Here is a 14165-nt window from a genome sequence, read left to right on the forward strand (position 1 = left end):
AGAGGGCTTTAGCAGTTCTAGGCGTAAGAAATGCATACGAGGCGCACAGAGCACAGTTACTTCTTTTTATCTTTTACGTTGACCCTTTCAGTCATCACTTATTTTATTTTAGCAGTTTTACCGGATTATTTAGCGATTTAATTTTTTTGCTGGGATGCGTGAAATTTCCTACAAAATGTCCGAACTGGTGGAAACAGCGATATCGATTGGCGCTACTACGAAGTGAACACCCGAATGATCGTGGAAATGATTTCTATTCCGAAGGAACACATTACACTCGAATTTTGTGAAAGAACAAAAAACCTTTTACTACTGGGGGCAAAATATGTTTGCCCAAATATTTTGAGGACACTTATGTTCCGTTTCTAAAATGACACGACAATTGGCAAAGTCTGGGGCTACCCTTGCAGGTTCTCGTGCGCGTATATGTCGTTTTCTCCTCGTTTAATCACCAATTGCCTAATTTCTGCCTCTATTGTCTCGCGCGTACTCATTTGCATATAGTCGCAAGCCACCCCTTTACATGGAAGACCACCAGAAAAATATATGAAGACCCGCTTTATTGGAGCCTTGCGAACGTACTACCTGCGTGGCCTAAGGGTAGTGGGTATGACTCGGGATTCAAAGGATCCTGGTTCGAGTCCCACCAGACCCTAGTATCGCAAAGACGTGGCCCGATTTGGCAGCTCCTGCCAATTCGGCCGTATCACGTGGTCTCGTGACGTCACTGCCTGCCCATGACACCTGCCGACTTTCACCTGCCTGAGCAGTGATTTTGCGCTGAAACGCCCTGGAAAGGGGGGGGGGGGGATTTTACGTGAGCTGGTCTTTAAAGGTGTGGTAAATTGGTCGACTACATGCTACCCCGTTCACCGTTTCTCAAAATACCGTTTACTGTGCCCGCTATATGACACAATAAACAATACCTTACTTACTGTATTGTAAACGTGAAGTACGCCCGAAACAAAGAATCACTGAAGCTTGCCGTACACGCTCAAAAACTGGTGTGATTTCATCCTGTGAACTATTGTGTGCGTAGCGTCTCAAAGGATTAAGCCATGTTTCGATCTGTTCTGCCCGCTCGGCAGCCCTTTTTTCTTGTGTTGCGCCACGTTACTTTGTGCGGAACATGCAGTTAGGGCGAGTAGGGAACATTTATATCCTCATGTTTTTTATGCCTTCCTTTTTTAAATCGCCACCCTCACACAAAGCATAGGGCCGTCTCAGAAGAGCCGTTGGTATTTCCTGTGCAGTGGAACACACGCAAAAAAAAAAAAAAAGTGAATCGAAAAGAATGAGAGATAAATGGCTTTAGGTAAAGTGATTAACAGTAGGTCTTACACCCTTTACTTAAAAACAAAAAAAGTTGATTCTTAAAGTGCTATCGCTTACGCCGTTCAACTTTTTTGTTTTCGAGTTACATTTAAAGCCTAGTGAAGAGCGCAAACACTATCTGCATTGTATTTGAACATTAAACCCACGTAACATATTTCGTTCAGCGAACGTCTAAGTTAAAGTAGTGCTCCTCGCCGGACCAAAAAGCAGCGGGGGCACCCGAGACGAGCGCGCCGTTATCCGGTGTGCCAGCGCAAGAGATACGGCCGGCACACTACGTAAGGCAGACGGCTGCGGTGGGCAAAGTGAGCAGAAAGTGAACGTGAGGTATCTAGATATATTGTGGCCACCGCTTGCTTTGACAAGCGGCCGAGAAAGCTCTCTTTGGATATATCGCAAACTTTCGGCTAGAGAGAAGGTGGCTTTGTCTTGCAAATTGAGCCTCTTGTGTCGGACAATGGCGCTGGTCGATCCAGCCGGATACCACGGCGCGTCCAGATACCGCCATTAGTGGGAGTAAAGCCGAGAGAGCGCTGCCTCGGACGCATGGGGCGGGAGAGACGTGCGAAGGCTGCGCTGTCACTGCTCTTTCAGGCGTTTCAGCGATGTGAGCGCTTACTGCGGTCGCGTTGACTGCACCCTTGCTGCCACTGCATCTATTTGAATAAATCGCTGCAACTTCGAGATGACAGAGCAAATATATTGGCGTGCAGTATCCAGAAGAGCTCGTGTTGTCCGTCTTATTATTTTTTTTTTCGTCTTTTCCTTCACGCTGTTTTAAGGGATCAGTACTCCGCTTGAGCTGCTACTGCAATGGATAATCGCTACCTCCTCTACTGATATGCGAGCTCTTATGGCAAGCCTTTTGTGATGCATATATGTCCAGCTTCTCTTTTAGGAGACGCATGCAAACCATTTAAGGGGCTCTTCGCGCGATATTTCATTCTATCTTGGACCTCAGGTGGCATACTTTCGTTTGTTTTCAGATCAATGGCACCACTTTCTCATTTTTGTGTACCTTGAAATGTATTGGATCAGTAGTGTTTATATTTAGTTTATAGCTTTATACATTGTGGTCTATATGAGTGCGAAACCCCTTTGAAAATAATGGCATCTTTTTAAGGTGTTCAATAGATTGTTATTAAAGTACACAGGCACGTTAATTCAATTCAGTGACTGCATCACCACGAGTGGCGCAAACGAGAGCGAGTTAGTGTTTGTTATACGCATTATATACCAGCATGTTATAAAGTCTTTTCACAAATGTTTACGACTATTCTGTGAGCGTGGAAGCCATCAGGGTTAAAAGAAAGATCACTTTCATTTCTCCGTCGCAAGGAACGCTAGACGTTGCACTTACTTTTAGACGGGTCATGTAACGTCCGCAATTGCGCGTTATTGCTGAGGAAGTTTCTATCGTATGTCTGAATATCTCTCTCTCTCTCTCTCTCTCTCTTTTTTTTTCAAGCACAGCTTTGTGGTAAGCTTATTTGGCGTGCGATGCAAACAATAAAGCCCACTGAGCGGCCGAGCGCTCTGTGACGAAGAACCTCCGGCGGTCTTTTTGCGGGCTGAAAATGGCGGTCATAAATATACGCGCCACGTTCGGAAGGAGTAGGAAGGCGAGCGAACTTCTTGGCGGATGGCAGGGGCTGTTGGTAGCTTGCTAACGGGATCACAGGGTAAATTTTCCCCGACCGGCACGTTTTGCTGAAGTGATGGCGCCCTATGTGCGCTGAGAACTTTGTTACAGGAGGCTGGTAACGAACGAGAGCCAATCAATAAACGCGGCGATTTGTTGCAGGCTTTCGTTTCCTTGTACGCGGCTGGGATTGCGCGCAGGCGGCCTCGCTTTGTTTCCGCTTCTTTTTCTGTGATTGTTCTTTTGTCCGCCCTGGGCGTAATTTCATGGGAGGGGCGTGCCGACATCTTGGTGGTTCGAACAACAGGAGAAGAATAAGCTGATTTCCAGGAAACGACCCTCGAAGAGTGATTTTCAACACCACTTTCTTCCCCTATTCTTTGTGCTGGGAATGACTGTCCTACATGTTGCTAGAAAGACGTTCGCAAGTGGAAACAGCGGGCGCAGTACTCTTAATGCTGAGAAAGCATCGTTTTTGCCGCTTTTTACTACGACAAGGCTGCAGACAGCACAAGGCAGTTCGAATTTTTTCTATAATACCCTTATTTATACTATGACTCCGCAAAATTCCCGCAGGGTGAGAGATGATGCCCATCCTGACTACTGTGCACAAATGCCAGCTGTTTAGTATGCTCTTCCATTGCATGTTAAACATAACACGTACCTTTTTCCTCGTTCTGACAAGCAAGCACTCTCATAACTGCGTCTGTCAGTCTCTTATAACTGCGGTTTCTGGCATGCAAGGGCTAGCCAGAAGCCGTTGTTATAGAGGATATGCAATCTCAGTATTTTCGTGAAGCGTGTGCTTGTGTCTGTTAATAGAAAGCTGTACTTCAATTATTAGAAACATTCGTCCTTTGAGCGCGCGCCTCGCCTCTGCACGTTTTGCAAACTGCACTATAAGCCTTTGGCATGAATAATGTAACTCCGGCGTAATTAGCAGCAGTTCTAGAATAATACATAGTTTCGGCCGTGAATTGTTAAATACCTGTGGTCATAGTTCCCGTTTTTAAGTGCGGCTAACTTTATTTTTTCAGAAACTTGAAAGCTCCCTTACGACTTTTTTTCTCTCTTCTCTATCTTGATCAGTGTACGTTATTTCTTTAAATCAGCGGAAATATTGCGGCACTAATTAAAATCATGATTATGAAATGACAATATTCCGCACACAGATGCTTGCACAGCTGGTACTTAGTGATGACATGAGTCCACCTATATTCGTTTTAACACAACCCGTATACCTTCAGCAAAACCGCGCCGATCTTGCTATTGCTGGTCAAAAAGAATCGACAAAGCCACTTTTCCTAAACATATGTTAAGCCCCCCGCCGCGTACACGATTGTTAGATGAACAGTTTTGCCGAGTAAATACTTTGCTGAATTGTGGCGTACCTAAAAAAATTGAGGAACCATGAATCAGTTTATGCCGGAAGAATAAAATATCCATATTCGCATTTGCAGTTCCACGTACTCTTAGCTTCCACCAGCGACAAAGGCCTTGCAGAGATACAGTATAGTTTCCTTTGTGCTCCGGTTATGAATAACTTGTTGCCTTCCCCCATCGCCAGCAGCTTAACGTGTTGCTGTGTCGGTGCTCTGAATTCAAATGGGCCGGTCGAGGCTGCGTGCGTCGGCCCGTGGTGCAGCCAGAGACGGTTCCTGTCGCTGCTCCAGCAGTGGAGCCCAATGAGCACCGCGTGTCCGGAGGAGAATCAAAAGGGAAAATCAGCACCATCCGAATCCAGTCACGGATCTGTCTAACATTGGCATGCGTCTCCAGGTCGTACGCGTTGCGATCAAATATTCAACCAAGCGCGGATCCCGTTCGGCGAGCGCCGTTCCTCGTCTTTAGTGGCTGCGGCGGAGGACAACGCGCCGACCAGCGGAGGACGGCCTACGTGACACGCCATTACGTACAGCACGATGGCGGCGAAACGCCGGCGCTGCCCGCCGATGCCTCCCCCCACCAGCAGCGCGCGGGAGAAAATGTAATGAGGACAAGCACAGCAACCGAACCACGCCACAATACGTCTCTTTCAGTCGTTTGCGGCAGCACTTGCTTGGACTTAGCGCTTTCTATACACGGTCCTGCCATTGCTGCTAAATATCTGCGCGTCAGTTCAGCTTCGGGCCCTCCCCTGCTGTTTTTGCCCTGTATTATTTTTTCTGGATCCTCTTTTGCTTCCTGTCTCTCACTCCCTCTCTTTTTCTCGTGTGTTGCGGAGGCCCCATGGAACGGCAGTGGGAGGGCTCGAGGTGGTCATTCGTGATCCGAATTCGCGCTCTGATGTAATCAAGGCCATCTTTTAGCATGCACTGGACACGTCGGACGGTGGGGTCCCCGCTATAGAGCCGAGCCCGAAGGTGTGCTCCGATCGAGTTGTTGCCACTCCCTCTTAGGAGCCTTTTGTTATTGCCACCGGAATTCCCGCCCATCGCTTTCTTCTTTCTCTCTCTCTCTCTCGCTCTCTCTTTTTGGTTATGCAGTTATTTCGCGCTATTATGATCAGATCGTTCTCAGACAGCTGCTTAGCTGCAGCTTGCGAGTAGCACGTCCGGTGGGCATAGCCTTTGTTGACGGAAGGGAATTGCGCTTCGCTGAATAATTTACGAAGCAGGTTTCAACACTTGGAATATAAAAATGGGGCATGTTTTTTTTCTTTTTTTTCTGAAACGTAGACAGAAAAGCATTTCATAACTTATTAAAAAACTCGTGATGCGCCAATTATGCCTGCCAACTAGCCAACGTTTTTGCTTGTTTGTTTTTACGTAACTGTGGCGGTAGGCAGAAAACGAGGCGACGAACCTATATATTGTCTATTGGGCGAAAATTTCTCTAGCCAGGTAAAAGGTAGTCAAATGACAATCGACGAGCATTGTCCGCAATATCCTATCAAACAAACGGAGTGTACGCGCACAGATAAGCGCGCCATCTTACATACCAGTTTTGTCAATGGCTACACAGGCGACGTAGGGAAATATTTTGAATATAAATATTATTCTAGCGTCAGCTTTTCTTCTGCACAAAAAAAAAAAAATGCGTTGTTAATAACACGCAATTCGTGCAGAAATCCTAAACTGCAGTAATGAAAGATTCGTTTTTAAACCTATTGGCATGGTCTAGAAAACCCGCGCACAGAGTGAAATATTCGACGCATGTTAGCGCCTTTCGAATAACTTGCCCGTGGTAGCGCCTGGTCCCTAGCCGGACACAATTGGTGTAGCTATATTACCACAGTGCACAAGGGGTTGAAATGTGTTGCTCCTTCAAGGTTTCGCGCAATGCGTTGAAATAAAAAAAAAAAGAACAATGAAGCAACGTATTCATTTGCAACCTAAGTAGATATCTCGAAATCGTTAAGATTGTGGTTTCTTTTCTTACTCCGTTACTTACTTTTTGAAACTTCTGATAACGCAAGAGGAGTTTTCTATAAATCAATGTTTCAGCTGGTGACACGAGTACTGCTTCATTTTCATTCGGGCAAGGGTAGCGGGTGTTTATAATTTCATTTGTACAATTGAGCTCATATATTCCACAATACCTGTGTGCCAGTCAAGAATTATGGGACGCCCTTTAATTGCGAGGCAACTGTGGGAGATCATAAGGTGAGGTATACGTTATACGATTTTAGATGGCCACGATCTAAGCTTTCAATGCGTGACAACAGTTGCTCTTAAGATTTTTGCTGCGTTAATAAAGTGTAAAAAAAGCTTTATATTTATATTGAGTATATAAACTCAATGGGCTGCGTGCTTCAAAATAATTAGGAGGAAAATTTAGATTTTTGTAAGCTATTTTTTTATGAACTCCCTAACGATTATACTCAACTTACAATGCGTGGCGAAATTTTGCTTATGAACTTTGTACTGCACTTTGTATGTCTACTGCGCTTTGTACGAGTAGTTAAAACTGGTATAAAAGCAAACGAGGCGCGTTTTTGAAGATTAATAGCAAAAAACTACACACCTTCCGAAGAAGGATCTGCAGATATGTTGATTCTTGTCATTATGTTAAACACCATGTGAAAGTAAATACGTTCAGAATTTCTTTTCAAGAAAATATCCAAAACTTTTTGGCTTGTGCAGCCCGGCAGGAGAACATCACGTGATCCGTGTTGGTTTCAGCAATGTCACCGACGTTGAACTAAAAATTTCGATGTGTTATTGCACCAGGACATTCTCATTTACTTTAGTTCTTTTGAGACAAAACGTTGTGAAATAAAGCATACCAACAAAGACTTCGTAGTCAGGCCGAAACCTATTTGTTTTGTTTGAACTATTAGCGGGCGCTCGCTGCTTTTCCGCTTTATTTTGAAATAGCGAGAAGATATGCGATCTTTTTCAGCGGTGCGCTTAATCCCTAAAATGCATGTCTAAAAAATGATGGCCACACCTTGTAGCTATAAGATCATTTTAGTATAGCGAAGAAGTCCTAGAAGTATACCGGGTATATTACGTACGGCCTGTGCGTGTGCCAAAATGACCATGTGAGGATATGTAGTCTTTTTCAGACGTACTGACCCAGTTGGTCTCCTTCTGAGCCGCATAGCATCCTACTCTTTTAGCATCCTGGAAGTCGTTTTCAAAGGTAGGACAAGAAATATTACCTTTAAATGATTTGGAGCACAGGGAACGCAATACGAGCCAATAGATGTGGCTTAAAGGCTAACCCCCTGGACTCTAAACATTTGACGAAAAATGCCTGCCACAGCGGGTACACAGATGCGGGCTTCATTCAGGTTTCAGTTTTTATTGTCAGAAATGTATCAAAAATTAGTGTTGCTTAATAGGTACAGAAGGAGGCCCTAAAGCGAAGCTGCCAGCAGGACCTCCTATTACAAAATGGTTAAAACAAACAAATATGATGGTAGGAATAGGGCATTAAAATGCGTTAAAATTTATGAACAACTAGAGCAACGATGCATCATTAAAGTAAAAAAAGAAAAAAACTGAACAGCGTGGTTATAACTTTCCTTATAAAAATAATTTGATGCTACTACAGTATTGAAAAGCCTGGACGCCTGATCTGTTTTATGCATGAGGGTAGTTAGTTCCATAGAGTGATAGCTGAAAACAAAAGGGTGTGCTTGTTTTTATTAGTGTTAACACTGGAAAAAAGCAATTGTCGTTTTGAAAAAATTACATACATCTACGCTAGCACTTGGTAATGCTGCATTTGATAAAGAGCAATCAATGTCTGCAGTGTACAAACCGCAAGGTTGCTTTTCTGCAGTAACAGCCTTGATGCGGAGAAGCAGAGAAGCGCGTTAGAATTAAGGCGATGTGTGTGCCTGCGTGGGTGCGTTCGAGCGTGTTCGTGGTGTGTGTGTGTGCGTGCGTGTGTGTTTGTGTGTGTGCGTGTGCGCGCGTGTGTTTGTGTGCGTGCGCGTGTGTTCGAGCTTGTTCGTGGTGTGTGTGTGTGTGTGTGCGTGCGTGTGTGTTTGTGTGTGTGCGCGTGTGTGTGTGTGCGTGTGTGTGTTTGTGTGCGTGTGCGTGTGTGCATGTGTGTGTGTGTGCGCGCGCGTGCGTGTGTGTATGTGTGTGTCGCCGGCGCGCTCACGTCTCCCTCGATCTCTGAAGTCTCCGTCAACCTCAAATTCCAAGATTTAAGTTCTGTTCCTTTTCCAGCTCCAAATAAATTTTATGTCATGTTATCCTTGACATATTTCTTTCTACGTTCGAATTCAAATTCACCCTTTATCTTTCTAGTTAAAATTTAATCACTAATAGCCACGATGAGCAGCAGGCAGCAACTAAATAGTACTGATTAGGAAACTTACAGAGCCTTCACATGATTTTAAAAAAACTGAATGTGAATGAAATTAAATATGATGTTAGCTAACAAAATTAGGTAATGCAAAATTCTAGAAAAACTGCAGTTGTTAATGACACTTCAAGCAGCACTATCAGTGTGCGTTTTTATTCAGAGAAACATTCATGCCTAGCATTGATGCAAAAGCCAACGTAAAAAAACTCAAACTCGAAAGAGCACCACGACGCACGTTCTACCGCACGTCAGGTAATGAAATCGTTGTAATTAATTGATTATTGAGAAATCAAAGAAATGAAAGGAAAAATAAAGCGAACAAAAGGTGCTGAAATGTGTCAGAATGCTCAGAATGAAAAGCGAATGCTTGATGATGCTAAGTAAGATAATTTAGAGTCTGTAATAGATCAAATAATTTTTTTAAATAGTTAAAAAAATTGTTCAATTTTGTCAAACTGCGCAGAGTGGAAACGCAATTTTTGGTGAAGCTAAGTATCGGTGTCCAAGAATAAAAAGGTAAAAATTAAAAAAACATTAAAAAAGTGAAAAAAAAAAACAACAACCTCGGGCGTGTGTGTGAAACGCTATCGCGTTATACGCTTAACGGCGGTGCTTAACAGCTGCCTAATTTCATTTCATTAAAATGCCCAGCAAAAATTTCTCCCGTCGGCAAACTATAAATGTTTGGCTACGCTACAGTGAGGTCAAAAATTTCCGCCTTTGAACATGCAAGGAGCACGAACGGAATGGAGAAATTACAATAGAAGAAAGCCTCCATTTCACCTTCAGTGATAGACGTTTTCTCGAGATGGTGTATGGTGAGATGCATTTACTGTGTTTTCTTGTTCACCGATGATAGAGACTTTGTTGTTTTTGTTACTTTCTCGATAAAGTTTGATCGTAAAGTTCAGGGCCAAGCAAGGAAACTCACTGGTGCAGCCAAACGAGCGAGCCGGGAGCGTCGCCAGCGGAGCGAGAACTCCGCTACGGCGCAGGACAAACAGCGGTCCGGGCTGCATTTGCGGCGCAGGATTCCTACGGTGGCAGCCAACTGCGCGGTCCCAGTGAACGCGCGGAGATTAATGAGCGGCGCGTCGCCTCCGCAAAAATGGACGCCCCGGCTGCGGCACGAGCGGAGCGCGCTCTCTAACGACGATTAGAAATGCCGCGGAGCCGCCGGAAGCCCGAATGCGGCGCCCGCACCACGAAGGAGAAGAGGGTTGAGCGGCAAAGGTGAGAGAAAACCTGTTTGGGGGAGAGAAATTCGCTCACGCATGAAATTGCTTCCATTAAGCTGATGGACTTGAAACGAATCAGGGTCATAAAACGCACTCGCCTCCTCTCCCCGGTGCTGCGCTCTCCCTGTCGGCGTGCGCCAACTCTGTCGCGACGCCGTATACCTGTTCCTTTTGGCGTGGCGCAAGGCCAGGCGCTGTTGCACCGCCCGTCGAGTCCACAACAGGTTGCGCCCGCCGAGGTGGTAGCCCGGGTCGCGGTGCCGACTGCGGCCGCCCGCCCGTTTATCCCACCAACCTCTTGTGCTCTTTGGGCAATGTCCGGAGCGCACGCTCTGTCATGGAAATGCTGGCCGCAGAAGGGCTAGTTATGTGTTTTGCATACGAAGGGTACTCGTCTTCATGTCCTTATGCCTTAAAACATCTTCAGCATCGCTTCCCACCTCTCAAAGATGCTTGATTTTTCATGGCATTGGTGATTAGCTCTCTTTCCGGCGCTAATGTTTACTCGTACAAACTGCGCAACTTATTTAACACAAAAAAAAACCTTCAATAGTCGGTAGTCTCCATATTATTATTATTATTATTATTATTATTATTATTATTATTATTATTATTATTATTATTATTATTATTATTATTATTATTATTATTATTATTATTATTATTATTATTATTATTATTATTATTATTATTATTATTATTGTTGTTGTTGTTTTTGTTGTAGTTGTTGTGCCATGAGGTAAAGGCGCGCCTAATCGGGTGCGACACAGAGCTAAGGCTACTACTGCCTACATTATAGTAGTTCTCCCTGTGCACCATTTGGCTAGTGTCGAATGCATCGTAGTGAGTTCCTCGTACGCAGTACACAACACAACAAAAATACTTTTTTTTTTTTAAATACGTTTAGAAAAAGTAAAAAGTTTCCCCACTGATAACTTCTGCGCTTGGGAATCTCTATTTTAAACTTGTTTATCACCCCGAATTGGCTTTCGAAGAGAGCCTCGGCACTGGCCGCGACCGCTACGCCATCTGGTGACCATGACCCGACGGCAGCGCGTCCTGTTGCCAAGTGGCTCGCAGACGAAGGTTGCTCCCGGAGGGGTCACTCTTGACGCATGGCTCTGGTGTCGGCGAGTGAGGTATCGCTGACCCGCGACTCCCTCGGCGGCGCATTATCTACGTCACCGTCACTACGGGTGTCGCATCTCGAATGCGACCCCTCGACCAACTCTACCTTGAGGCGTATATGAATGCGCTCTCTCGATGCCACTGTGCGCGCGCGTGTTGCGAGCGCATACTTACAGATGCACATAAATCAACATTCCCATAACGCGATCTTTCGCGGCCCGTCCGATGGTCTCCCTTTCCCTTCCTCCGTCTTCCTCTCGCGCTCGCTTGGCTTCTGGTCGCTCCGCTCTCGACGTCGGCCATCGCCGGTATTTGTATCTTTCTCGCACACTCTGCCCTTTGTTGCCCTCTTGCGGACGGCCTATTTTTAAACTTGCCGCTCTGCTCCGGCACGCTTCTCCTGGGATATAAGCGGCCATTACGTACCCAGGGCACGCCCTGCGCAAGGCGCGTGGAAAGAAAAAAAAAAAAAAGCTACACTCACAATGCTGGAATGGCTAAACAAAGTGGGAGCAACAAGCTGCGTGCTTCTTGTCTTTCCACTTGCTTAAACCTCGTGTCTGCAGCAGCGGCCACTCTCCTCACGCTAGTCCTCTCTCTCTCTCCCTCTCTCTCTCTCTCAAGCATTTTCGCACATTTGCACGCTACAAAAATAGTCACAAACGCTGGACTTTAGTGCTCCCGTCTTGAGGTTTCGGTACTTGCTATATTTATTTGCTATTTGTAAGTCTTACTAAACCTTGACAGAAAAAAAAATAATAGCGCAGCGTTTGAGTCTCGAGGCAAGCATTTTAGGCAGCAGAAGAATTTCTACTGCGCTGTTTTGTGCGCCACTCTTTTCGTGCGCGTGGAACAGGCCAGGTTTATGCTACTCCACGATTCCGCTTCCGTTCTACGTCTGCTCTGTGGGGCCGCTTTCTAAATTTTAGAGAGAGAACAAGGGATAGTGTTCACAAAGCGTAAGCGTGCCTGTTATCGATGAACATCGGGATTTACCAGCCTTAGTGTTGATGGGTGAATACGCGGCCTACAAAATCATTTCAAACGCACCACAACAGCTCATAAAATTGTGTGTGGCTTGAATTTTGTGGCTAAGGAAATCACATAATAGTTTCCTCGTGAGGAAGCACACAAGCAGTCTCTGCACTGGTCCGGGCGCTAGAGTGAAAGTTTTGCTGTCATTGTCCCCTTTGGCCTCAACGTTTTCTTTTTTTGTTGTTGTTGTTGTTGTTTGCTATAATAAAAAGAAGCGCCTTAAGCGGTCTATCTGTCTTATTTTAAAACCCAGGTTAGAGACTTTCTCAAAATTTATGCGCACACGGGAAACGACTGTGGATTCTTGTCGAAAACTTTGTTATCACCATGCATACGATCGCAAACTTTTAAGCTTTACTTCGAACATTCTTTTTCTTTAACATCTATCGTCAAATGGAACCCGGAAAGCCTTCTCATAATGCGAATAAACGTGCAGCTTTCTTCTGGGCCCACTCGAAAGCACCGCAGGTGGGTGAGCGTACTTGTAGTGCGCTTTGCTGATTACCGGGGTCCTGTTAACAAGAAAAGCTCCGGAGCGCTGGAGGGGAGAGGGCGCACGGGGGAGAGAAGCACCACCTCTCTGGGCAGGGCCCGTTGAACCGCGCCTTTGTCGTTGCGTCTGCGACACTGTAGCGTATAACATGACCAAGGACGCGACGCGATTGGTATGACACATGAGCCGTCGCTGCGCGGCGGCGGTTCAGTTGAGGCAACTGCACTTTAGTCGTCGGGCCTCATACAGGTCACGTTTGCCGATAATGATGATGTTTCGTGCCGATGTTCATGCGGGTCCAACGATAAACATTACGCGTGTGAGCATTACTCGGCAACACCGAGGCTCCTTCATGCTTGCCTGAGCAGGGAGGCGTTGATAGTCCGCTCGGATCATCTGCGGCGAAAAGGAATAAACAAAAAAGGGTAATCGCAGAAGGAAAAAAGGCTGGCATAATGAAGCCCAGCGCTTTTTGTTTGATTGGAAACAGGTCTGATGAAAGCCGCCGCACTGTCGACCAGGTTCACAATGTCACTCGTCGCCTTGCGCCAATTTCGCTAGCTGTGTGCGGGTGGTCCAGCCGTCCCCTTCTTCTAGCCGTATGAATTGCCGTTGTAGAGACTTCCCTATTTCAGTGCCGCATAGAAGTTCAACAGAAAGCGCCAAACCGGTACTAAAGAATTTAAAATTCTATTTCTGCGTGGCGAGTAAGGAAGAAAATTCGCAGCATTTATATTAACGGTCAGTTTCAGAAGGATGATAAATTAAATGTTAACAAAGCCGTATAATTCAGCTGCAGTGTACGAAAAATTGGAGTCTCGGATAATGTCGAACGAAATTATTGCACCTTCCGCAATGGGATGCGACAAACGAAGGCGCTTACGGCACTTGTTTTATGCGCTTAAACCGTTTAACTTATTTGCTACGAAATGTACCCTCAAAGTATTTTTCCCATTCCTTAAAATTTATTCTTCGTATTGTTGTGTAAAGAGTAATGATTGTCAATTAAAAAATCACCGCACAGAAATGTCTTACCGGCAGGTGGCTTAAGGCGAGGGGGCCAACATGTTTCCCTCTTCTGATAAGAGCGCGACGACCTGTCACTAATTGTCAGGAAACTGTTCTACTAAACTTCCGCGAGTGCCATGCTTTCTCTAACACGTGGGCAACTACAGAAAACACCTTCATAGGCTTACGGCATTCTAAATTACTAGTTATGTGACATCAGGGCGTAAGCAGTGATGGAGACTAATTTTGTGTGTCGCTAAAACCTGAGCCAAAGGAACAAAAACATTCGGGGGCACTTAAGCTCAACCTTTAAGGGCATGAGCCGCGATGACGTAAATGGCTTCCGTCTGCGGCCCCGCTTGCGGATCATGTTCCGCATACACGCACTTCACTGGTGGCGTCATTGCTAATCCTTTAATTTATAACTCTATTATAACTGACATACCAATTTGTATACACTCTTAAGCTACCGCTTAATGTGATTCACACACACACGGAATATATATATATATATATATAT

The sequence above is a fragment of the Amblyomma maculatum genome, chromosome 1 (assembly GCF_055883805.1).
Source record: "Amblyomma maculatum isolate TAMU_Amacu chromosome 1, ASM5588380v1, whole genome shotgun sequence".
NCBI lineage: Eukaryota > Metazoa > Arthropoda > Arachnida > Ixodida > Ixodidae > Amblyomma > Amblyomma maculatum.